The sequence below is a fragment of the Coregonus clupeaformis genome, chromosome 21, assembly GCF_020615455.1.
Source record: "Coregonus clupeaformis isolate EN_2021a chromosome 21, ASM2061545v1, whole genome shotgun sequence".
NCBI lineage: Eukaryota > Metazoa > Chordata > Actinopteri > Salmoniformes > Salmonidae > Coregonus > Coregonus clupeaformis.
Window position 1 is genome coordinate 17,550,817 of NC_059212.1, and position 27,295 is coordinate 17,578,111.

Here is a 27,295-nt window from a genome sequence, read left to right on the forward strand (position 1 = left end):
CTTTGGAGGGAGTTGAAAGTCTGTGTTGCCCAACGACAGCCCCAAAACATCACTGCTCTAGAGGAGATCTGCATGGAGGAATGGGCCAAAATACCAGCAACAGTGTGTGAAAACCTTGTGAAGACTTACAGAAAACGTTTGACCTGTGTCATTGCCAACAAAGGGTATATAACAAAGTATTGAGAAACTTTTGTTATTGACCAAATACTTATTTTCCACCATAATTTGCAAATAAATTCATAAAAAATCCTACAATGTGATTTTCAGGAATTTTTTTTCTCATTTTGTCTGTCATAGTTGACGTGTACCTATGATGAAAATTACAGGCCTCTCTCATCTTTTTAAGTGGGAGAACTTGCACAATTGGTGGCTGACTAAATACTTTTTTTCCCCACTGTATGCTATCTTATTGAACAAGCAACTTAACTCAAATAATGATGTGTGCGCTAGGCATCTCTCTCCAGCTCTCTCCAGGTTGTTGTGCTGCTTGGCTGGCCTGTTGCTGCCTGTGCACGAGCTGAGTGCCTGCTGCTGACGTCACTCACAATGCACTTTTGCACATTTTAGCGTTTGAGTCACTTTTCAAAAGTTGGTAAAAGTTCCAAATAAATGTTTAAAAGTAGCTAAATTTGTTGCTAGGTGCTGTTTGAAAAAGAAGTTGCCGGGGTAGTCTGAAAAGTTGCTAAATCTAGCAACAAAATTGTTAAGTTGGCATCACTGCGTCACGGTATCTCTGTGCATTAAAATTGCCATCGATAAAATGCAATTGTGTTTGTTGTCCATAGCTTATGCCTGCCCATACCATAGCCCCACCGCCACCATGGGGCACTCTGTTCACAACGTTGACATAAGCAAACCGCTCGCCCACACAATGCCATACACATGGTCTGCAGTTGTGAGGACGGTTGGACTTATTGCCAAATTCTGATGTTGGAGGCGGCTTATGGTAGAGAAATTAACATTAAATTCTCTGGCAACAGCTACAGCTTTGGTGGACATTCCTGCAGTCAGCATGCCAATTGCACGCTCCCTCAAAACTTGAGACATCTGTAGCATTGTGTTGTGTGACAAAACTGCACGTTTTAGAGTGGCCTTTTATTGTCCCCAGCACAAGGTGCTCCTGTGTAATGATCAGTCTGTTCAATCAGCTTCTTGATATACCACACCTGTCAGGTAGATGGATTTTCTTGGCAAAGGAGAAATGCTCACTAACAGAGACGTAAACACATTTGTGCACAACATTTGAGAGAAATAAGCTTTTTGTATATGCCAAATAAACAAACTTGAACTAGAAGGGAAGGGGAAGGGCAGCCAGAGAGAGAGGGGAAAAGGTGGCCAGCCTTATGTGTCCTCAAATGTTATGTAATCTACCATCAGCTGGTAGAACTGATGAAATTAAATGAATCATAAAAATCATATTCATATACCCTAGGGGCTATGTAACTTCTTATCTGTCATGTTTGCCCTGGTAGTAACTGTAAAACTAAATAATGACATGTTGCACCTCTACCTTGCTACTTTGCCGATGAGCCAAGGTGGAGGACAGATGAGGACAGATGAGAACAGCAGGCTAGTGGAGCACTTAGAACAGCAGCAGCCAGAACAGCAGCACTCAACTGGTCGGGATTTAGGTGACCCAGACACATTTTGGATTGCAAAACTAAAGAGACACACCAGACAAAACACAGAGACAGCAACAGAAGAATAGGATATGATGGAGAGAGACACCAGACAAGACACAGAGACAGCAACAGACGAGTAGGATATCATGAGAGAGACACTAGACAAGACACAGAGACAGCAACAGAAGAGTAGGATATGATGGAGAGAGACACTAGACAAGACACAGAGACAGCAACAGAAGAGTAGGATATGATGGAGAGACACCAGACAAGACACAGAGACAGCAACAGAATAATAGGATATGATGGAGAGACACTAGACAAGACACAGAGACAGCAACAGAAGAGTAGGATATGATGGAGAGACACCAAACAAGACACTTAGACAGCAACATTATTTGTTATTCACTGTGTCACTATTTCTATTATTTTTATCTTTAACTTTGCATTGTTGGAAAAGGACCACTAAGTAAGCATTTCACTGTTAGTCTACACCTGTTGTCTATGAAACATGTGACAAATACAATTTAATTTGATTTGAGATTTTATTTCAAATCTTTTTCTCTGAGTAATTGTATTAGTATAAAATAACATAATTTCCCCCTTTATTTTAGCATACAATATAACTCATTAAAAAAAGAAATGTCTCAAGGCACGCATACACAATCCATGTCTCAATTGTCTCAAGGCTTAAAAATCCCTCTTTAACCTGTCTCCTCCCCTTCATCTACACTGATTGAAGTGGATTTAACAAGTGACATCAATAAGGGATCCTAGCCTTCACCTGGATCCACCTGGTCAGTCTATGTCATGGAAAAAGCAGTTGTCCTTAATGTTTTGTATACTCCGTGTATATTTGAGAGGAAAAGGTGACTTGAATTAGTGTCTACAACGTTTTTATGCAGAATGTCCAAAGGAAATAAACACCACACGGACTGATGATGATGTGCACTAGGCCTAATAGGGCATGTGGCAGATTTAATGCGGGAAATTGTCACGCTGTCAACTGTTAAATCTAGGCTCATAGATTTAGAACACATGGTATATCACTATGGCTAGGCTACTCATTGAAGGTTGCTGTCGGTCGGTTGGATTATCATCGCTGCACTTGGATGGAAATCAGGATTTAGGAGAATGTTTAGAACTGTCACAGCAGTAGCAGATGGATTGAGACTGCTTTTCCTCCGGTACCTTTGTATTTCTGTGTTGTTTATGCGGACATAAAATCAGGATATCTTGGATATGATTCCTCCAATACATAATTGAATTGTCCCATTACACAAAATAATGATTCGGTCATTTGGTTTTGGAAATACAGCAAGGAGTAGGCTAGACATGGTGGACAAACTTGTGTTGCCTCTTGGTAAATTCAGTATTTTGTATTGCATCTCATCAAATGCATAGATAGATGCTCAACATCAAGACTAAATTAATGCTTGCCATTGGACTTTCCAGCAATGACACACCGCTTTTTTATTTTATGTAGTGTGATGTCACGAGAGGCTGTGTCCTGGAGGGACGTTACATCCCCCTGAGATGGCTGCAAACCCAGACAGCTATGGCTCCATCTGCTGGTATGGTCGGGAACTCCAACCCTCTATGGCCAATCTTCCCACGCAGCTGAAACCAATCAGGAGCTGATGAGCTGAAGGTTTGGGAAGTGAAGAGAGACCGTCTCCAACCTGGGCTCTCTGGAGGACAAGAGTGCTGCACGTCCACTTCCATGAGGAATATAAGGATTTGGAGATACTTACCTTTGGGGAAATACTCACCTTTGGATATATGCACCTGTGGAAATACGTGTGGGACATTTGGAAGGACGTTTTGCTGGGTTGGCCACTAGCTGCAACGTGGAAGACAGTAAGACTGGGGAAAAGTTATTTGAGCGAGGGAGAGTTATGATTTTGGATGTGGAAGAGACATCCCTGAACTGTTAACCCTTAAGAGCCACCAGAGAACAGTATTGTGTTATACTTTCGTTAGTTTCCCAAGACCTTTAATAAAATCCTTGTTTTGGTTGAACCTGGTCTCCTTGCACTACTTGAGCAATCCCGCTGAAAGCTGTGTAGCCTCTCGTGACATCACAGATGGTGGAGAATACGGGCACGCTCAAGCGTTAATAGTGCATGTCAGAGGAGGATACCGAAGGTTTGATCACCCAGTTTTCCAAGTTGGCCGTAGGCTCCCCGCCGACTGAAATGGAGGACATATTGAAAGCCCTTGTTGCTGGCCAGCAAGCCCAGATGCAAGCAAACGTGGCTCTCTTGGAGGAGCAAAAGAAAGCCAACCTTCTGAAGGCAGAGGAATTGCAGTTGCAGAGACAGAGGGTGGTCCAAAATACCCGCCCAATAAAGGCAAGTGACTTTATATCTAAGATGGGAGCTACCGATGACATTGAGGCATACCTGCATGCATTTGAGGCCACGGCCACTAGGGAAGCCTGGCCCAAGCAACAGTGGGTTGGTCTGTTAGCCCCCTTTCTAACCGGGGAATCGCTGAATGCTGTCCGGGACCTGGGCCCTGACCAGGTTACTGACTATGATGCCCTGAAGTCTGAGATCCTCAGCAGATATGGACTCACAAAGTTTGGTATGGCCCAGCGCTTTCACAGTTGGACCTTCCAACCAGACCAACCTCCTCGGGCGCAGATGCATGAACTTGTCCGAATCGCAAGGAAATGGCTGGATCCGCAGAGGAATACAGCAGCGGCGGTGGTGGAGGCCGTTGTGGTGGATCGTTACCTACGCGCCCTGCCTTATGAGGCAAAACGGTTCATCAGTCAACAGGCCTTGACCACGGCTGATCTGACCGTGGAAGCTGTGGAAAAGTACCAGGCCACAGCGGAGATGCTGAATGCTTCCCGAAAAAGACCCCCAGGAGTGCGGCCCCACCACAAATGGGAAGAACCCGTCCAAAGGACCCCAAGGTCTCGAACCCAGCCACGTCAGGACTTATCCCGGCTCCAGGGGGGAGCCAGAAACCAGGCGGGTCCAAGAAGAGTACACCAGGAGGGGGAAACTTCGACAGTGTTACCGGTGTGGGGAGATGGGACATATCTCCTGGCAGTGTGGGAAACCAGCCGATGAACCTATGCCCACTGCGGAGTCCTCCAGCTCAGCACCCACACACCGTTTTGCCTCGCTCTTGGGAGTCGTAGATGGCGGCCCAGATCGACCCCCACCTGCCCGGTAACTGTGAATCACCATGATGTGGAGGCCTTACTGGATTCTGGTAGCCGGGCCACCCTGGTGCGTAAGGATTTGGTGGGCCCAACGTGTCTGACCCCCGGGGAAAGTCCTCCCAGTTTCCTGTGTCCATGGGGACACCAGAGAATACCCCATTACTGAACTTACAATGACCAGCACACGGGGAACCATACACACGACGGCGGGGGTGGTTGATTCCCTCCCCGTCCCTGTCCTAATTGGACGAGACTGCCCAGCCTTTTACCCACTCTGGAGAGAGTCTCAGGAGAGGATAACCCGAGTACCTCGGAAACGGAGAGGCAAGACTCAGGCTGGGAAGGCTCCGGTGCAATCCTCCGAATTACTCACTCCCGCCCCGGGCTCTGATAGGGATGGCAGGTGCCCAGACCGACACAGAGACGGAGCTACAGAATCTGGACAAAGAACTGTCTGGTCTGAAGGGGACCGCTGAGAGGTATCGTTTGTTAAAGCAACAGTTAGACATGAAGACAGAAGAGTTAGATATCCTCCAGGCTAAACTCCAACAGAGCTCCTTCCCTAAGCAACAGGAGGAGCTGGAGAGGCTGCGCAGGACCATCGAGGAGTGTGAGGAGACCCTGCGCAGTAGTAAGGAGGTCCAGAAGAAGGCAGAGGAGAAGTACAAGGTGTTGGAGAACAAGATGAAGAATGCGGAGGCAGAGAGAGAGAAGGAACTGAAAGCTGCTCAACAGAAGCTAAACTCTGCTAAAACCAAGGCTGATGCGTTCAGTAAGAAACTCAAGGAGAGACAACAGGAGGCTGAGTCCCTGGTCCTAGAGTTGGAGGAGTTGAAGAGAGAGCAGTCTGGCAAGCACCACGGCAATGCGGACGCCCTCTCCCGGCGTGATGCCTTCTTCGCTGCCTTTACCCCGACGAGGACGTCGGTCCCGAGGAGGGGGATGTGTGATGTCACGAGAGGCTGTGTCCTGGAGGGACGTTACATCCCCCTGAGATGGCTGCAAACCCAGACAGCTATGGCTCCATCTGCTGGTATGGTCGGGAACTCCAACCCTCTATGGCCAATCTTCCCACGCAGCTGAAACCAATCAGGAGCTGATGAGCTGAAGGTTTGGGAAGTGAAGAGAGACCGTCTCCAACCTGGGCTCTCTGGAGGACAAGAGTGCTGCACGTCCACTTCCATGAGGAATATAAGGATTTGGAGATACTTACCTTTGGGGAAATACTCACCTTTGGATATATGCACCTGTGGAAATACGTGTGGGACATTTGGAAGGACGTTTTGCTGGGTTGGCCACTAGCTGCAACGTGGAAGACAGTAAGACTGGGGAAAAGTTATTTGAGCGAGGGAGAGTTATGATTTTGGATGTGGAAGAGACATCCCTGAACTGTTAACCCTTAAGAGCCACCAGAGAACAGTATTGTGTTATACTTTCGTTAGTTTCCCAAGACCTTTAATAAAATCCTTGTTTTGGTTGAACCTGGTCTCCTTGCACTACTTGAGCAATCCCGCTGAAAGCTGTGTAGCCTCTCGTGACATCACAGTAGGCTAAATGTGACTGAATTATGCTATGAAACGAAATTGTAATTTCTGGCTATTGTGGAACATCATTTTATTTGGTGGTTTAGGAACAGACACAATTTCCATAGCCAATTGTTTTACTGTGTGTTTAAAAAAAAATAACATTCCTTCCCTTTGATTTTTACAGCAGTAGTTGCAAGTCTAATCACTCTTGGGTTGTCTGGTACACCTGGAAAGAAAGCAGGTAACACTGTGAAAGTTATTGTTAATAAATGTGCTGCGAAGAAGACTATGACACACCAGTTCAATAACAATACATTTGATAAATGTTTCATGTTAGACAAAGCTGAATAGTATAATGGTACAGCCATTTTCTGTCTGATTGAGACCAGAAAATGACTCTTGTTGTCACGGTACTCTAAGACCGAACCCAGAAGCAGACCAGGACAGGTTGAGTTGAACGAAGGTGAGTGTTTATTTACAGATTCAAAAGGATGCAGAATAATCCAGGAGACGGAGCGGGTGGCGGAGATGAGTAGGTGGAGGTGAAGTGGCAGATTAAATGATGGCATGGCAGGGGTTGGGTGAAGGTTCCGGGAGAATGACTGTAGACAGAAAAAAAACGGAGGTAAGTACAAGGCAGGTCAACAAGGTGCAAAAACAACAAAACTAACGCTAGTACTCAGAGGCTGATACGCTGGCAAAACATACTGTTAATGGCTAACGATCCGGCAGGGAATGGATGTCAGGTCAGAGCTTAAGAAGGGGTGATGATCAGGACCAGGTGTGCCGAGGCTGATGAGAAGCAGGTGCGGGTAATCGAGAGATCACCCGCCTAGCAACGTCGCCCGGCAACCGGACAGGGTGCGTTCAGGAACCGTCGGGAAAACAGGAGATACCGAGCAGAAAAACGGCAACCCAGGCAGGAACAGACTCAGGATGCAGGGTTCATGACAGTACCCCCCCTCCGATGAACGCCACCGGGCGGACTACCCGGAGCGCCAGGATGGAGGCGGTAGAAGTCACGAAGGAGGTCAGCATCAAGGATCTGACGCCGAGGAATCCAACTCCTCTCCCCAGGACCATACCCCTCCCAGTTCACGAGATACTGGAAACCCCGGCCCCGCCGTCTGGAATCCATGATGCGGCGCACCGTGTAGACAGGACCTCCTCCGATCATCCGAGGAGGAGGAGGCGGAAGGGGCAACAGAGGGCTGAGGAGAACAGGCTTGAGGCAGGAGACATGGAAGGTGGGATGGACTCAGAGTCCTAGGCAACTTGAGTCGAACCACAACCGGATTGATCACTCTCTCCACCACAAACGGACCAATGAACCTCGGCGACAGTTTCCTTGACTCAGTCCGCAGAGGGAGGTCCCGTGTAGCCAACCAGACCCTATCTCCGATGGCATAAGCGGGGGCTGGAATACGGCGACAATTCGCCTGGAGCTGATACCGGTCAGAAACTCGAAGGAGGGCCTTTCTGGCCCGATGCCAGGTCCGGTGGCAACGACGAATGTGGGCCTGGACAGAGGGAACCGAGAGATCCTTCTCCTGAGAAGGAAACAGGGGGGGTTGGTAGCCGTATAGGCACTGGAAGGGAGACATCCCAGTGGCAGAAGTAGGGAGAGTATTGTGGGCATACTCAACCCAAGGCAACTGAGAGACCCAAGAGGTGGGGTTGGAGGAAACAAGGCAGAGCAGCGTGGATTCCATCTTCTGGTTGGCTCTCTCCGCCTGTCCATTGGATTGGGGGTGAAATCCAGATGTGAGACTGACTGTAGCTCCAATGGCCAAACAGAAGGACTTCCAGACAGCAGAGGTGAACTGAGGACCACGGTCGGAAACTATGTCACTGGGCAATCCATGAACCCTGAAAACCTCCCTAACCAGGATCTTGGACGTCTCAGAGGCAGAGGGAAGCTTGGAGATGGGCACAAAGTGGGCGAACTTGCTGAATCTGTCCACAATAGTCAGAATGACCGTGTTCCCCTCAGAAGAGGGCAACCCAGTGACAAAGTCCAGGGCCAGATGCGACCATGGTCGCCGGGGGATAGGTAGGGGGTGAAGAAGTCCAGAGCTGGGCCGATTGGCACTATTGTGCATGCGCACAAACTGGACAGGCAGCAACAAACCTCCGAGTATCTTCTCCCATGGCAGGCCACCAAAATCGTCTGCGTAGAAGCGCCATCGTCCGAGCCACGCCAGGGTGGCAAGCCATCTTGCTGGCGTGGGACCATTGGAGGACAGCCGAACGGACCGACTCAGGCACAAACAACCGACCGGGTGGACCGTTACCGGGGCCGGGCTGCGTCCGAAGGGCCGCCATAACCTCCTCCTCAATCCTCCACATAACGGCTCCTACGACAAGGTTCCGGAGAAGAATCGTCTCAGTCTTGGCCCCACTCTCCTCCGTCTTGGAGAACATCCGGGACAAGGCGTCCGCCTTGCCGTTCTTAGACCCCGGTCGGAACGTCAAGGAAAAATTTAAGCGTCCAAAAAACAACGACCACCTGGCCTGATGGGAGTTGAGACGTTTAGCCGATTGCACGTAAGCAAGATTCTTGTGGTCAGTCCAGACAACAAATGGTTGCTCCGCCCCCTCCAACCAGTGGCGCCACTCCTCCAAGGCAAGTTTCACTGCGAGAAGCTCCCGGTTACCCACATCGTAGTTCCTCTCCGCAGACGAAAGACGACGAGAGTAGTAGGCGCAGGGATGGAGTTTACCGTCAGTGGAGCGTCGCTGGGACAAGATGGCGCCAACCCCCACATCAGACGCATCCACCTCAACGACAAACTGACGGGCAGTGTCAGGTTGAGAGAGAATCGGAGCGTTGGTGAATTGCCTCTTCAAATCCAGAAATGCTCGGTCCGCCTCAGGATTCCAACTGAAGGTTCTGGTACTAGAAGTCAGGGCAGTTAAAGGAGCGGCCACACGGCTGTAGTCACGGATAAATCTACGATAGAAATTCGCAAACCACAGAAACCTCTGGAGCTGCAATCTCGTACCGGGCTGGGCCCAATCCAGAACCGCCCTAACCTTCTCTTGGTCCATCCTAATCTCTCCCCTGGAGATGATGTACCAGAGGAAGGATGTAGTGTGGGCGTGGAATTCACACTTCTCGGCCTTCACAAACAGGCGATTCTCCAACAATCGCTGCAGAACCTGCTTGACATGCTGGACGTGGCTGGAAGGCTCCTTAGAGAAGATAAGAATGTCATCCAGGTAAACGAACACAAAAAGACCAATCATATCTCTCAGGACATCATTCACCATACTCTGGAACACTGCTGGAGCATTGGTCAGTCCAAACGGCATCACCTGATACTCGAAATGACCCATCGGTGTATTGAAACCAGTCAACCACTCGTCACCCTCTCTGATCCGGACCAGATGATACGCATTGCGTAGGTCCAGCTTGGTGAACACCGTAGCACCCTGTAAGGAGTCGAAAGCAGAGCTCATCAAGGGCAGGGGATACTTGTTCTTGACCGTGATATCATTCAACCCCCGATAATCAATACAAGGTCGAAGAGAGCCATCCTTCTTACTCACAAAGAAGAATCCTGCCCCCAGGGGTGATGACGAGAAACGAATGAGACCAGCAGCTAGGGACTCCTTTATGTAGGTCTCCAAAGCTTCACGTTCAGGTCGGGAGATGCTGTATAACCGTCCCTTGGGAAAGACAGCTCCAGGGAACAGGTTTATGGCACAATCATATGGTCGGTGGGGAGGGAGTGACAGAGCCCTCTGCTTACTGAACACCTCCCCCAAATCGTGATATGTTTCGGGGACCAGGGATAAATCTGGGGGGTTAGCCTCAATGACCTGACTGGGAACAGAATGGGAACAGGCAGTCTTGAGGCAGTTAGCATGGCAATCAATGCTCCAACTAGTTACCTTGCCAGTCACCCAATCGAACGTGGGATTGTGTTCCTTCAACCAGGGTTATCCAAGGACCAGAGGAACATGGGGAGAAGGCAGAATGAAGAATGAGATAACCTCAGAATGATTCCCTGACAACAGCATCTTAACCGGTTCAGTCCTCATCGTGATACGTGCCAGACTACTGCCGTTCAGAGTGGTAGCTTCAATGGCTTCCGGTAGTCGCTCCTTGGGAAGCCCCAGCTGTTCCACCACGTCGGCATCAATAAAGCTGCCATCGGCACCTGAATCGATGAAAGCGTTAATCGCTAAACTCTGATTCCTGTTCATGAGGGTAGCCGGGAAACGGGGTCTGACAGGGCTATTGAGAGGTTGAAACCGGCTCGCTAAAAGTCCTCCCAAACTTAGCGAGCCGGGCAGTTTGACGGCCGCTGGGAACAAGTGGAGATGTAATGTCCCGAACTACCACAGTAGAGGCAGCGGTTGGTCTCACGTCTATGTTGGCGCTCCTCCTTGGTTAACCCGTGCCGCCCCACTTGCATGGGTTCAGAATCTGGAGGCAGGACCTCTCCACTAATCCCGTGTGGTGGACAAAGATCGACGCGTTCTGGTCCACCTCCTGACCCGACTGGGAACCGAGAAGCTGATTGATTGGACGGGCCCCATTGCTTCTCCCTCCTTCTCTCTCGAACTCTGTTATCCACCCGAATAGACAAAGCGACCAAACTGTCCAGGTCACTAGGCTCCGGATAGGAGATCAGCTCATCCTTGAGTTGCTCCGACAACCCCTGATAAAAGGCCGCTTGCAGTGACTCTTCATTCCACCCACTCTCCACAGCCAATGTCCTGAATTCGATAACGTAGTCGGCAACTCTGCGAGCTCCTTGGTGAAGAGAAAACAGGCGTTTAGCTGCATCCTTACCTCGGACAGGATGGTCAAACAGCTTCCTCATCTCTGCCGTGAACTCCTGGTATGAAGCCATGCAGGTGTCCTGTCGTTCCCATACGGCTGAAGCCCACTCCAGGGCTCTACCACGCAGCAATTCAATGACAAAGGCTATCCTAGCCTTGTCTGTGGCATAAGAGTGGGGCTGTGGATCGAACACTAATCCACACTGCATAAGAAAGGAACGGCATCTTCCCAAATCCCCCTCATATTTATCAGGCGTCGGAACCTTGGGCTCACGGAAGGGCACAGCTCCAGAAGCGGCAGGCGAGATGGGTAAAACCGGTGGTGGATTCTCCACCGGCAAACTGAGCTGAGCCTGGATCTTCGTCAGACTGGTAGAAAAGTTCCAAACTGACAACGCTATCTCCTGTAGCGCCGTGCTATGTTGTCCCAACATCTTCTCCTGATGGGTAATGGCATGGCGAACAGAGTCCAGGTCCGCTGGGTTCATTTCTGGCCGGATCGTTCTGTCACTGTTCTCTAAGACCGAACCCAGAAGCAGACCAGGACAAGGTGAGTTGAACGAAGGTGAGTGTTTATTTACAGATTCAAAAGGATGCAGAATAATCCAGGAGACGGAGCAGGTGGCGGAGATGAGTAGGTGGAGGTGAAGTGGCAGATTAAATGATGGCACGGCAGGGGTTGGGTGAAGGTTCCGGGAGAATGACTGTAGACAGAAAAAAACGGAGGTAAGTACAAGGCAGGTCAACAAGGTGCAAAAACAACAAAACTAACGCTAGTACTCAGAGGCTGATACGCTGGCAAAACATACTGTTAATGGCTAACGATCCGGCAGGGAATGGATGTCAGGTCAGAGCTTAAGAAGGGGTGATGATCAGGACCAGGTGTGCCGAGGCTGATGAGAAGCAGGTGCGGGTAATCGAGAGATCACCCGCCTAGCAACGTCGCCTGGCAACCGGACAGGGTGCGTTCAGGAACCTTCGGGAAAACAGGAGATACCGAGCAGAAAAACGGCAACCCAGGCAGGAACAGACTCAGGATGCAGGGTTCATGATACTTGTGCTTCAGTGACAAACAATTCAGGGGTGACCCCAATTGGCCAATGTGGCACCTGGATAAAGGAGGCTGAGGGAGGTCTGTTCACCTCTCCCAACTACCCCCAAAAGTACCCCCCAGAGCGAATGTGTATTTACGTAATTGAGGGTAAGACATATTAACACCATCTCAATAATGAAGAGGTTTTTTTATTGGATATTGAGTTGCTTTTGCTTACATTTCCACCCTGTTTTCCCTCAGCTTCACCAAGACAATGCATCAACCTCTTCTTTGATGAGAAGTATTCAATAGAGCCTTCATGGGAATGCAAATCTGACCACATTGAAGTCCGTGATGGGCCCTTTTCCTTCTCCACTTTAATTGGTCGATACTGTGGCCAGGAAAGTCCTTTGTATATTAAATCAAGTGGGCGATACCTGCATATAAAGTTTGTAGCAGACGGGGAATTGGAGGCAATTGGATTTTCTGCACAATATAACTTCACTCAAGGTAAGGTATCGTTTGAAATACATCGATTTATTTGAAAATGTGTCTATATTTTTTGTGTTATTCTGAGGTTGTTGAATGACTCCTATAGGATAACTGATTACCTCACACAAGCAAGCATACAGACACACACAATATTAACATAAAGTTATCTATAACTATAGAGTTATTTGGTTTGTTAAACTTTGTAATCAATGGTTTTTGTTTGGCATACATTTGAATGTGAAAAATCTGAGTCTCATCTTAATTCCATTGCCGTGGAATTGCCCAGCTGCTGCCTTTGTAGTGCAGGCATACATGCTGCAGCCGATGGGGGGAGGTTATCTCCTCCTTCAGTTCACCCAGCCCAGTTAATGAAAGCTTGTCTTGAGGGGAGTGATTACAGCTTGTCAGCTCTGAGCCTCGGCTTAAGGGATACCCATGCAGCCGAGAATTTATTACTAGCAGATTTTATAGGGCACCTAATGGGAGGAAAGATTAATCTGCTTCCTTTCCATCAAAGCAGTTCACCATATATATATATATATATATATATATATATATATATATATATATATATATTTTTTATGTGGCTCAGTAACCTCACATACTTGTTAACCTTCTGCAGATGAAAAATATGGGCTAAACACCAGATATATTTCAAGAAGGGACTTTTTTGTGAAGGTTTTGACATGGTTATCTCTATTTCAATTCGACGTCACTGTGGCGGGTGATTTGGACGGAGTCAGGCGCAGGAGGGTAAATCACAGAATAAATTGTTTATTCTGTAAGACAGCGGTACGCAGCAATGCGTAAAACACTCCAGTGCGCACTGGAGAAAACAAGGCACAAGGGTGAATATCCCGGTGATACAAAATACAATATAGCTCAACCGAGCTATAGTAACCTCCACAATAAACAATTACACACAAAGACAAGGGGGGCAGAGGGAATACTTATACAGGTACTGATGAGGGGATATGAACCAGGTGTGTGTAATAAACAAGACAAAACAAATGGAATGATGAAATGAGGAGCGGCAGTGGCTAGAAGGCCGGTGAGGACGAACACCAAAGCCTGCCTGAACAAGGAGAGGAGGCAGGTTCGGAGGAAGTCGTGACAGTATCCCCCTTGACGCGCAGCTCCAGCAGCGCGCCGACACTGGCCTCGGGGATGGCCAGGAGAACGCGGAGCAGGGCAAGCCGGATGGCGACGGTGGAAATCCCGCAACAGGGAGGGATCGAGGACATCCCTCACCGGGACCCAGCACCGCTCCTCTGGACCGTACCCCTCTCACTCCCCGAGATACTGAAGGCCCCCCACCTGACGCCTCGAATCCAGGATGGAACGGACGGAGTGGGACCTCCCGCACCTCCTGGAGCGGACCAGCCACCACCGGCCTGAAGAGAGACACGTGAAACGAGGGGTTAATACGATAATCAGGAGAGAGTAGTAACCTATACTTATCCTTGTTTACTCTCCTCAGGACATTGAACAGCCCCACAAACCGCGGGCTCAGCTTCTGGCAGGGCAGGCGGAGGGGCAGATTCGGGTCGAGAGCCAGACCCAATCACCCAGTACAAAGACCGGGGCCTCACTGCGGTGGGGGTCAGCGTTGGCCTTCTGGCAACGCACGGCGTGCTGGAGGTGGACGTGGGCAGCGTTCCACATCTCCTTCCGCGCGCCGAAACCAGTCATCCACCGCAGGAGCTTCGGTCTGGCTCTGATGCCACGGTGCCAGGACCGGCTGATAACCTAAAACACATTGAAATGGAGATAGGTTAGTGGAGGAGTGGCGGAGAGAGTTCTGGGCACATTCAGCCCATGGCAAGAACACCAACCACTCCCCCGCCCGGTCCTGGCAGTAGGACCGCAGGAACCTACCCACATCCTGATTCACCCGTTCCACCTGCCCATTAGACTCGGGGTGAAACCCAGAGGTCAGGCTGACCGAGAACCCCAGACGTTCCATGAACGCCTTCCAGACCCTGGATGTAAACTGGGAACCCCGTTCAGACACTATGTCCTCTGGCACCCCGTAGTGCCGGAATACGTAAGTAAACATGGCTGCCGCAGTTTGCAGGGCCGTGGGGAGACTGGGCAGAGGAAGGAGGCGGCAGGCTTTAGAAAAGCGGTCCACAACGACCAGGATGGTAGTGTTACCCTGAGAGAGGGGAAGATCAGTGAGGAAGTCAATTGACAAGTGGGACCATGGCCGTTGTGGAACTGGTAAGGGATGTAACTTACCCACTGGGAGGTGCCTAGGTGCCTTACTCTGAGTGCACACTGAGCAGGAGGAGACATACACCCTCACGTCTTTAGCCAAGGTAGGCCACCAGTACTTCCCAGTCAGGCAGCGCGCTGTACGGTCGATACCTGGGTGACCAGAGGAGGGAGACGTGTGTGCCCAATAGATAAGATGGTCACGGACAAGAGATGGCACGTACCGCAGCCCAGCTGGACACTGAGGTGGAGATGGCTCTGTGCGTAACACCGCTCTATGTCCGCGTCCACCGCCCACACTACTAGCGCCACAATGCAGGAGGCGGGGAGTATGGGGGTGTTGTCTCTGGGCCTCTCCTCTGTCGTACAGCCGTGACAGCGCGTCTGCCTTCACGTTCTTAGTACCTGGTATGTATGACAACGTGAAATCAAACCGGGTGAAGAACAAGGCCCACCTGGCCTGGCGAGGGTTCAGCCTCCTCGCTGCCCAGATGTACTCCATGTTACGGTGGTCAGTCCAGACGAGGAAAGGGTGTTTCGCCCTCTCGAGCCAATGCCTCCACGCGGTCAGGGATCTGACAACAGCCAACAGCTCCCGATCACCAACGTCGTAGTTCTGCTCCGCCGGGCTGAGCTTCTTAGAGAAGAAGGCACAGGGGCGGAGCTTGGGTGGCGTGCCCGAGCATTGGGATAGGACAGCACCTATCCCTACCTCGGACGCATCCCCCTCCACTACGAACGGTAATGATGGATCGGGATTGGCCAGTACCGGGGATGAGGAGAACAGAGCCCTCAGGTTACTGAAAGTCCTGTCAGCCTCAGAAGACCAGCGGAGCCGGGACGGCCCACCCTTCAATAGAGATGTGAGGCGACCTTGCCAAAGCCCCGGATTAACCTCTGATAGTAATTGGCAAACCCAATTAAGCGCTGCACCTCCTTTACCATGGTTGGAGTTGGCCAATTACGCAAGGCTGAAATGCGGTCTCCCTCCATCTCCACACCTGAGGTGGTGATGTGGTATCCGAGGAAGGAGACGGACTGTTGGAAGAACAGACACTTTTCTGTCTTGGCATACAGGTCATGCTCCAGCAGTCGGCGCAGCACTCTGCGAACCAGGGACACATGCTCGGCGCACGTAGAGGCATACACCAGAATGTCATCAATGTAGACCACCACACAGCGACCAAGCATGTCCCGAAACACCTCGTTCACAAAGGACTGGAAGACTGATGGACATTCATCAACCCGTATGGCATCACCAGGTATTCGTAATGCCCCGTGGTTGTGCTGAATGCTGTCTTCCACTCGTCCCCTTCCCGGACACGCACCAGGTTGTATGCACTCCGGAGATCTAATTTCGTGAAGAAGCGAGCCCCATGCATTGATTCGATAACAGATGAGATGAGGGGTAGAGGGTAACTATAGCGAATGGTAGTTTGATGAAGTGCCCGGTAATCAATGCAAGGGCACAGACCTCCGTCTTTCTTCTTCACGAAAAATAAACTTGAGGAGACGGGCAAAGTGGAGGGACGTATGAACCCCTGGCGCAGGGACTCGGAGACGTATGTCTCCATAGCCTCCATTTCAGCCTGCGACAGGGGATAGACATGACTCCTGGGAGGCACAGAGTCTAACCAGAGGTTTATCGCGCAATCCCCAGTCCGATGGGGTGGTAATTTGGTCGCCTGCGTTTTGGAAAACGCATTCGCCAAGTCGAGGTATTCGGGGGGAATGCGCATGGTGGAGGTAGTGTCTGGACTTTCCACCGTGGTTGCACCAACGGAAACAGCTAGACACCTACACTGACACTCTCGCGACCGCCCCGTGAGAATTCTCTGCGGCCATAAAAAGGTGGGGTTGTGTAATGCGAGCCAGGGAAGACCCAACACAACAGGGAAATCAGGGGACTCAATAATAAAAAAAGTGATTTGCTCCCTATGGGTCTCCTGCATAATCATTGTGACTGGTGCTGTAACCTCCCTAACATAACCTGACCCTAATGGTCAACTGTCAAGTGCTTTGATAGGTAATGGAATGGTAGGGGAACCAATGTGATACATAGACTATTAGCTAAAGACCTGTCCATGAAGTTCCCAGCTGCGCCTGAATTGACCAGCGCCTTACACTGGGGAACTACCGTGTAATCAGGGAAGGTGACGTATATGGTGAAGTGCGCAGCAGAGGGCTCTGAACGAGTGTGGGTTTTGCGCTACCTGGGGTGACGCGAGAGTGCCCTGCCTGCCTCCTCCTGACCCAGAAGAACTCTGACAACAGCGTGCAGCAGAGTGTCCTCTCTTGCCACAAGAGTGACACTGGAGCTGTCGTCCTTCGTTCTCCTGGATCGCTGCACCACCCAGCTCCATCGGAACGTAATCCGGGTTGAAGGGGGAAGAAACGGGCAGGCCCCTTCCAGGACGTCCTCTTGAAGCCAACAGGTCGTCCAACCGGATGGCCATGTCCACCAGCTGGTTGAAAGTCAACGTGGTATCCCGGCAGGCTAGCTCCCTTCGGACGTCCTCTCGCAGGCTGCACCGGAAGCGGTCGATGAGGGCCCGCTCGTTCCACCCGGACCCAGCCGCTAGAGTTCTAAACTCCAGGGCAAAGTCCTGTGCGGTCCTCGTTCCCTGCCTCAGATGGACCAGCCGCTCGCCCGCCTCTCTATCCTTCGGGAGGGTGATTGAAGACTGCCCGGAAGAGGCGAGCAAACTCCCCGTAGTTATCCAACGCGTCTCCTCCTTCACTCCAGACCGCGTTGGCCCACTCCAGGGCTTTCCCCGAGAGGCAGGAGACGAGGGCGGACACCTTCTCCCGCTCCAATGGAGCCGGGCTGATGGTAGAAAAATAGAGGTCCAGCTGCAGGAGGAATCCCTGGCAGTGGGCAGCTGTCCCGTCATACTCCCTCGGTCGGGATAGGTGAATCCCTCTGGGTGCTGGGGTGTGGGTGGCTGGATCTGGTCGCTCAGCTGGTCCCGAAGGGTCGGGTCCTCTCCTCTCCAGGCGTTGGACAACCTGGAGAACCTGATCCATCGCTTCGCCCAAGCTGGCTAGCATGTTGGAATGCTCCCGGTCCCGCTCCACGACTCCAGGCATATTCCCGTCTCCTGCTGACTCCATGCTGTTGGGTGTGTGATTCTGTGGCGGGTGATTTGGACGGAGTCAGGCGCAGGAGGGTAAATCACAGAATAAATGGTTTATTCGGTAAGACAGCGGTACGCAGCAATGCGTAAAACACTCCAGGGCGGTAATACGGCGCACTGGAGAAAAAAAGGCACACGGGTGAATATCCCGGCGATACAAAATACAATATAGCTCGACCGAGCTATAGTAACCTCCACAATAAACAATCACACACAAAGACAAGGGGGGCAGAGGGAATACTTATACAGGTACTGATGAGGGGATATGAACCAGGTGTGTGTAATAAACAAGACAAAACAAATGGAATGATGAAATGAGGAGCGGCAGTGGCTGGAAGGCCGGTGACGACGAATGCCGAAGCCTGCCCGAATAAGGAGAGGAGGCAGCTTCGGAGGTAGTCGTGACAGTCACTGCCTGCCCTGCATTGGAGACCTGAAGTGTGAGTGGCTCATGCACAAATTCAGATGAGATAATTCAGTGGCAAAAGATGAAATATGAATATACAGTATTTGATGGAAATTGATATAAATAGAGTCCCAGATAATTTCTCCCTGAAACATGGTGGCCCATTTTGAGGAATGAGTGAGGGTGAGAGGGTACCTGTTGCAGGACCAATACAACAAAAAGTATCTATACAACAATACTCTAGCCCAGGGATGGGCAACTTTGATGGGGGTGGGGCCATGAGAACTCATGAGGGGCAGCAGTGGCTCGCTGGTCTGCATACCCACATCCATACCCACACATGCAGTCAGAGCCGGCCCTAGCCTTTTGGGGGCCCTAAGCAAAATATTGTTGGGTCCCTTCTTGACAGTTTTAGATACATTTCCTGCAATTCTACATATTTTGCCATGGGGCGTAGAGACAATGTTGCAGTTTTAAAGCAAGTTTGCTGCAATTCTACACATTTTTCCATGGGGCGGAGAGAAGATTTAGCAGTTTTATAACTAAGTTCATACTAATTTTGCCATTGGGCGGAGAGAAAAACTATCAGTTTTAAAGTGAATTTCCTGCAATTCTACACATTTTGCCATAGGGTGGAGAGAAGATTTAGCAATTTTATAACTCATTTCTTGCAATTCTACTCATTTAGCCATTGGGCAGAGAAAAAAAAACGTGCAGTTTTACAGTGAATTTCCTGCAATGCTATATATTTTGCCTTAGGGTAGAGAGTAATGTTTCCTGTTTTTAATATGATATCTGTATGAGAGTGACTAGCAATATCAATGGGGGCCCCACGGTCAGTAATTCGACCATGATTACTACAAGTTTAGATAGCTGGCTAGACTAATCTACAAATTGTTAGCTGACATGGGTGAGTGACTGTCAGTGACTGACATAACAAGAGAAAAACTGCTGATGCACAACCAAATTTCAAAATTGCACTTTGTGCATTCTACTATTCCAACTCTCAACAGTAAATTGAGACCCACACTGAGTTCCTGGTTCACGAGCCTACCAAAGGGGAGCATGCGGCCCGCGGGCCGCCTTTTGCCCATCCCTGCTCTAGCCAATAGAAAACATTCACAGGCCTGTGTTGGTAGAGAAGTAGAAGCTGATTTCCCAGTGTTTATCTCAGAAGTTTATGGGTCCCCGAGTGGCGCAGCGGTCTAAGGCACTGCATCGCAGTGCTAGAGGTGTCACTACAGACCCGGGTTGGATCCCGGGCTGTATCACAAACGGCCGTGATCTGGAGTCCCATAGGGCACCGCACAATTGGCCCAGCATCGTCCGGGTTAGGGGAGGGTTTGGCCGGGGGGGCTTTACAAGTAGGCCGTCATTGTAAAATAAGAATTTGTTCTTAACTGACTTGCCTAGTTAAATAAATATTTTAAAAAGTAATTAATCCTTTAGCACCAAGTGCTAATCTCTTCTAATTCCTCTCATCAGTGGCAGGATAATTAATTGACCTATCGTCGTCTTATTACTACACTATTACATAAGCGTGAATGATTGCAGTAAATATTTGTTTTAAACTGCAAGATTGAAACGCAAGATTGACATACACTATCGTTCAAAAGTTTGGGGTCACTTAGAAATTTCCTTGGTTTCGAAAGAAAAGCTTTTTTTTTTGTCCATTAAAATAACATCAAATTGATCAGAAATAGAGTGTAGACATTGTTAATGTTGTAAATGGCTATTGTAGCTGGAAACGGCTGATTTTTAATGGAATATCTACATAGGCGTACAGAGGCCCATTATCAGCAACCATCAGTCCTCTTCACATCAACAGTGAAGAGGCGACTCCGGGATGCTGACCTTCTAGGCAGAGTTGCAAAGAAAAAGCCATATCTCAGACTGCCCATCTTAATCTTTCTTTTTATTGGCCAATCTGAGATATGGCTTTTTCCTTGCAACTCTGCCTAGAAGGTCAGCATCCCGGAGTCGCCTCTTCACTGTTGACCTTGAGACTGGTGTTTTGCGGTTACTATTTAATGAAGCTGCCAGTTGAGGACCTGTGAGGCGTCTGTTTCTCAAACTAGACACTCTAATGTATTTGTCCTCTTGCTCAGTTGAGCACCGGGGCCTCCCACTCCTCTTTCTATTCTGGTTAGAGCCAGTTTGTGCTGTTCTGTGAAGGGAGTAGTACACAGCGTTGTACAAGATCTTCAGTTTCTTGGCAATTTCTCGCATGGAATAGCCTTCATTTCTCAGAACAAGAATTGACTGACGAGTTTCAGAAGAAAGTTATTTGTTTCTGGCCATTTTGAGCCTGTAATCGAACCCACAATTGCTGATGCTCCAGATACTCAACTAGTCTCAAGAAGGCCAGTTTTATTGCTTCTTTAATCAGCACAACATTTTCAGCTGTGCTAACATAATTGCAAAAGGGTTTTCTAATGATCAATTAGCCTTTTAAAATGATAAACTTGGATTAGCAAACACAACGTGCCATTGGAACACAGGACTGATGTTTGCTGATAATGGGCCTCTGTACGCCTATGTAGATATGTAAATCAGCCGTTTCCAGCTACAATAGCCATTTACAACATTAACAATGTCTACACTGTATTTCTGATCAATTTGATGTTATTTTAACGGATAAAAAAATTGCTTCTCTTTCGAAACAAGGACATTTCTAAGTGACCCCAAACTTTTGAACGGTAGAGTATGTTTAATATATTTTCAAATTTTGTTGTGTACATTTTCCCTAAATGCGGACACATTTTCTCACAGACATGCATGCATGCACACACATGCCCATGCACACACACCACACAATGTTAATAATCCATGATGCAGAGGTAAGAAACAAGATGATTAATAAGGATTCATGGCTGATTTTAGGTTTAAGAGTTCAGCTGTATCCTTGCCATTATCTGCCTCTAAATATAATTGTTTGATTTTAGCTAACTGGATTCTCCCTGAAAATCCAAAATGATGAGGTTATCATGAAATATTGTTTGGAAGTTCCATTTTATCTCTCGGTTCTTGTTGCCTGTGTAGCGTGGTTCGTTCTGCGTTGTGTACTTTTAATTAGGACACTGCCACAACTGGAGGTCTGCTGGTTGGAGTATTTTTATTTGCCCTGCACACGAAGAGACAACATACAATATGTTAGCCCTTGGTGCAGTCACAGCTCTCGGGCACCTTGCTAGTTGAAGGTCAGGCAAAAGAGAACCCAGGTGCTGTGTGCACACATTCAGTGCTCAACAGCACACTATACAATACAAGTAAAATGATATACAACATAATTCTGACAAAATAAAAGACATACCTGCACCCGAACAGACAACACACAATATGTTAGCCCTTGGTGCAGTCACAGCTCTCGGGCACCTGCGTGAGCACATGAAAACTCACTCAAACACCGTCCCAAGTACTCACAAATTACAATAGGTACCCTAATTAGCGAGCTCGGTGAAACTTGTTAACGTAAATCTTTATATTGTCCACATTGTAACAAAACCTATAGTTGCGTAACAGCACTTTGTGTAACATTACCACAGTTTTATATTGACAAATTACGGAGCCAAGGACAACATTCCTTGCTAGTTGAAGGTCAGGCAAAAGAGAACAATAAGAGGGTACGTAAGTACAGATAACCCGCGATGGACCAAACCAAAATATACAAAACTTTTACAATCAGGTGTATTTACAATATAGATATATAAAAATGTTTGTACACCAAAAAATAACATTAGCTATGCAGCTGTAATTAAATAAAGAAAACACATTTATTATTATTATTAACTTATTAACATCCCCTCTTGACCTGGCCTACTTGAACTGGTCCTTGTGTGCAACTTGGTGCATAATCTAGGGGAACAACATCACACTACTACATTCACCCACACTGTTTTACACTAGATTATAAGCACAAGACAAAACACATTACCTCGAAGGTAACAAAGCAAAGAAAGAAAAAAAAACGTTTCACACCCACAGGGCGACAGAGTAACCCAGTGTAGTCCCTTAATTCTAGACCCACAAATGGTCGATCAGCTGGAAAACTATCCCGTGAAGGATTAGGAAAAATAAGAGGTAGCTAATCCCTTATTCAACCATATACAAAAAATGCCAAATACATTTTATGCTGATGAACTACACACAAAGTTACATGAATTGTCAAAAATATTAGACAAACCCACAAATTACTCTAAGACACACTTAGATTACCACATACACACACAAAAAGAAAAGGTAGGCAATATCCTACCGTCACTGAGAAACCAAGAACTGTTTCATTTCCTGTGTAGACATAGTTTGGATTAGCCTATTCACTGGCTTAATAAGTCTACCTAGTCTGAACACCCTCACCCAAAAACATAGCAGGAATGTCACGGACAGCACTAACCGTGCTCAGAGGTCTAACCTCAGGTTGGGGACTACTACAGATCGGCATATCCGGATCCAGCACACTTTCAGGTACAGACTCAACACTAGTAGCGTCAGACGACTGATCAGAATCCTGGTAGATTGTCACAGACCACACTGACGAAGCATCTTCAACCAAGTTAACAATATCTGTCACAGCACCATCCCCACTGAATGGAGTTTCGCTATCAGAACTCTTGTAGGCTTTGGGGATCTCTCTCTGGCCCACTTCTGCTGAGCACACCTCACTCAAGGGGACTTCATACGGTTGTTCCACTTCACTTCCATCAACTGGGACTTCACCATCCTCTTGGAGTATCCTCCCAGAAGACTCAGGAAGGTTTGCTACCCAGTGGACAGTCCTTGCGTCACTCCCATCCATTTTGCTGGACGCTGCAGACATCTCAGAGATCACGTCACCACTCGATAGAGATCCGTGACCCACAGGTTCCTCCCAAGAAGGCAAAGGCAGAAAGTTGACTGGCATAATCAGGTTCCTATGCACAGTTTTTATGCGTCCAGTGGTAGGGTGTTGTATACGATATGTGTTCAGTGAGCTGTTCTTCGCAACAACTATGTACACCGCACTGTCCCAGCGATCAGCCAGTTTCTTCTTGCCCCTCTCTCCTTTGTTAGCAAGTAGATCTCTGTCTCCCTTCTCTACCGAATGACCCTTCGACCGTCTGTTGTAGACCTCGGCTTGTCTCTTTTGTAGCTTACTGGCATGCTGCTGGGCCAATTTCATGGCCTCTCTCAGATCCTCACCCAGAGACTGGACATACTTATCCACATCTACCGTGTTCCCATCCAACAGCACACTTTCAAACATAACATCTACCGGCAACCTAGGGGTGCGTCCAAACATCAAGAAGAAGGGCAGAAACCCAGTAGTCTCGTTAACAGTGCAGTTATAGGAGAATGTCAATGTGTTCAACATCTGAGGTCATTTAGCCTTGGACCTAGCTGGCAGAGCTCTAATCATCCCACCCAGTGTGCGATTCAGACATTCTGCTTGACCGTTACCCATGGGATGATAAGGTGTGGTGCGGGACTTTCCAACACCAGATAACTGAAGTAATTCTGCAATAAGTGAACTCTCAAAGTTAGCACCCCTGTCAGAATGGATACAATCAGCGAACCCATAAATGCAGAATAAATTATTCCAGAGAACACGAGCAACAGTCTTAGCAGACTGGTTTGGACATGGATACGCACAGGCCAGCTTAGTAAAGTGATCAGTCACTACTAACACATCAATAGACTTGTTGTTTGAATCTTCTGCAGTCCAGAAATCAATACACACGAGTTCCAAAGGTGCCGTTGTCACAATGGAGACAAGTGGAGCTCTTGCTTCAGGCTCAGGTGCTTTACTCAACACGCATCTCTTACAGTGGGCCACATATTCCTTGACATCCTTTTCCATAGAGTCCCAGTAAAACCGCTGTCTTGTAAGCCACAATGTGCGCTGCTGACCCTGATGACCAGCATCATCATGAACTCCCTTCAACACAAGGCCTCTCAAAGATACAGGTACGACATACTGGAATATTTTCTTCTTACTCACTGGGTGTTTTGAGACACGATACAGAATCCCTAACCGCGTGGTGAGTTTTCCCCACTGTCTTAGAGTATAAACTGTTTCATTAGCTTCAAGGACTCGCTCTCTCCTAGATGGGCGCCGGCCTCTATCTACAAAGAACATGACTCTGCTGATGACAGGATCCAGTGACTGGTTATCATACAGCTCCTTGTGTGTAAGGACAGGTAAAGGGCTCTGACCCATGGACATCAACTTCTCAAGGTGCTGCACATGTGAAACGGCCCTCACTGTGGCACCATCATCCCATCGGCGGTGAGCATGAAGGATAGCAGACACCTCTTCACAGGAAAGCAACCCACTGACCTCGTCTCCAGCTCTACTCAACTCACTCCCAGGAGCCATAGACGTTCCACAGCCAGCCTCGGGCTGTTCACAGGAGAGGCGGAACATGTCTTGAACATCATCTACTCGAAGACCTCTTGCTTCCTCCAGCAGGACATCATATGGAATTCTTGTCAGTCGGTGCAGAACTGTGGAGCGGACAAATGGCTCTCTGCTCAAAGCATCAGCAACAACATTCTTGGGACCTGGTATGTACTGGATATCAAAATCAAAGGGTGCCAGCTTTGCAACCCATCTCTGCTCGCATGAATCAAGTCTTGGCTTTGTAAGAATATATTTGAGTGGATTGTTGTCGGTCCACACAGTAAACGTATGCCCTCGCAGCCAATGGCTGAATTTATCATGAATGGCCCATTTCATGGCTAGAAATTCCAGCCGGTGAGCAGGATACTTGGATTGTGCATGATTAAGAGATTTACTAGCAAAAGCTATTGGCCTGGCTATGGCCGTCCCATCTTGCACCTGGGATAGTACAGCTCCCAAACCACTAGTAGATGCATCCACAGAAAGTAAAAATGGCTGAGAAAAATCTGGATGAGCCAGCAGTGCCTGGTCAACTAGTGCTGATTTCAAAGCTTCAAAAGCGAGTTGACATTCGGCAGTCCAGTCTGCAGCAGTGAGCCTGAGAGAGGGACCAGGCCTCCTCCTACCCTTGCCTCTCCTAGGCTTCTTCTGACCTGTAGTTAGCTGAAACAATGGCCTAGCAACCATGGAACAATTCTCAATGTAGTGCTGATAGTATACTACCATACCAAGGAAAGAACAGATTTTGCTAGGAGACGGAGTGACACCATCAGCTTCCATCATCTCACTCTCAGTCACATTCAAAGTAGTTTGAACTTTAGCAGGGTCAGTGGCTACACCCTCCTGAGAAATTGTGTGGCCCAAAAACTTAACAGACCTCCTCAAAAACTTGCACTTAGACGGAGACAGTTTAAGATTGTGCTCCTGCAACCGCTGAAAAACCATCTCAAGTCTCTGCAGACTCTCTTCCTCCATCTTAGCAAAAACCATCAGATCATCCAAATAACAAAGGAGACATAGAAAGTTTTGGTCACCAAAGATGGTCAGCATCATTCTCATAAAAGTAGCCGGGCTGTTGCAGAGGCCCTGAGGTAACCGATTGTACTCGTGCAGACCTAAAGGAGAAGAAAAGGCAATGTATTTCTTATCCTCTTCATGTAGTGGCACCGTTATAATACCCTGACGTCAAGTCCATTGTGCTGAAGAAGGCATTACCTCCCAGCACGGCCAGTACATCAGCCTGATGAGGCAGGGGATGAGCATCCTTTACTGTGCGGCCATTTAACCACCTAAAGTCAGGACACAGGCGCAAGTCCCCATTCTTTTTCCATACCAGCACCAATGGTGAGGCATACTCACTGCTGGATTATCTGACAATTTCCCTTTCCTCCATATCATCCAGTGTTTCCCTGAGTTTTTGGTAATGAGCTGGAGAAAGCCTACGATAAGGTAATCGAAATGGGCGGTCATCAGTCAGCCGTATGCGATGGCAGAACTCCTTTGCCTCACCACAATCTAGGCTATGTCTAGAGAACACTCTGTCATACTTCCCAATTCAATTGACAAGTTTATCTTTCCAGAACTGTGAAACTGGACACTCCTCAACAGACAGGCCTTGAAGTCCAAGATTGCTCAGTGTACTGTTGCCATTAACTACACTGCCACCAACTGAACTCTTAGCTGTCAGACTGCCATGTGATCTGTCACATTGAACTTTTGCCACGTTCTGGTAAGCTGCTTGCTGCTTGACATCATCAAAATCCTCCAATGCAATGCAAGGGTACACATCCGCCACTTTAGCATTTCGTCTCAGGGTAACTGCAGATTTTGTTGGATTCACAATCTTCACAGGGAGCCATCCACCCCCCCCACAGAGGCGTAACTACTCTCCCCACTAATATGTGTCGATTCACACAATGAGATGTGCTGGGCTCGACATCAACAGTACTGCCCACAGAGAGTTTTGTCTTTGGGGGTAGGCGGCCCCACACCAGATGCTCACTCATGGGCTGGAGCGTTACTGCTCTCTTCAACTTAATGGTGCCCACTTTATCTGGGATGGAGTCTCCTCTCCATCTCTCCAGATTTGACAGGAGACGCAGGAAGTGGCTGTCATCACACTGGCTAGAGGAACCTGGTGTACCCACCACCCGCCAGTAGATGTCATTTGATTTGAACTGTCTAATCAGAGACTTCAACACATTAGTGCCCACAATGAGTTCAACCTGCCCATCTACAATAAGCACTGGGACTACATAGCTGAAGCCATAAAGCTGAATTTATAAGTCACACATGCCCACTGGGCTAGTTTGCGTCCCACCACAACCCACCAGGATGATGTCTGAAGGAGCTAGAAAGTTCCCTCTACCACTCCTGCCTCCTTCAACCGAGGTACAATCGCAGAGTAGTAGCCATGGACCCACTATCTAACATCCCCTTCAGCTCAACTTTATCCTGTACTAGCACAGTGGTGTAAAACAAACTGTCATTCTGAGTAATTCTCATTGT

At 48.5% G+C, this 27,295-nt stretch overlaps 1 pseudogene; it reads left to right on the plus strand.

The window, feature by feature from the left end:
- Positions 1-27,295, plus strand: part of LOC121534830 — a 39,080-nt pseudogene that overhangs the window by 6,644 nt on the left and 5,141 nt on the right.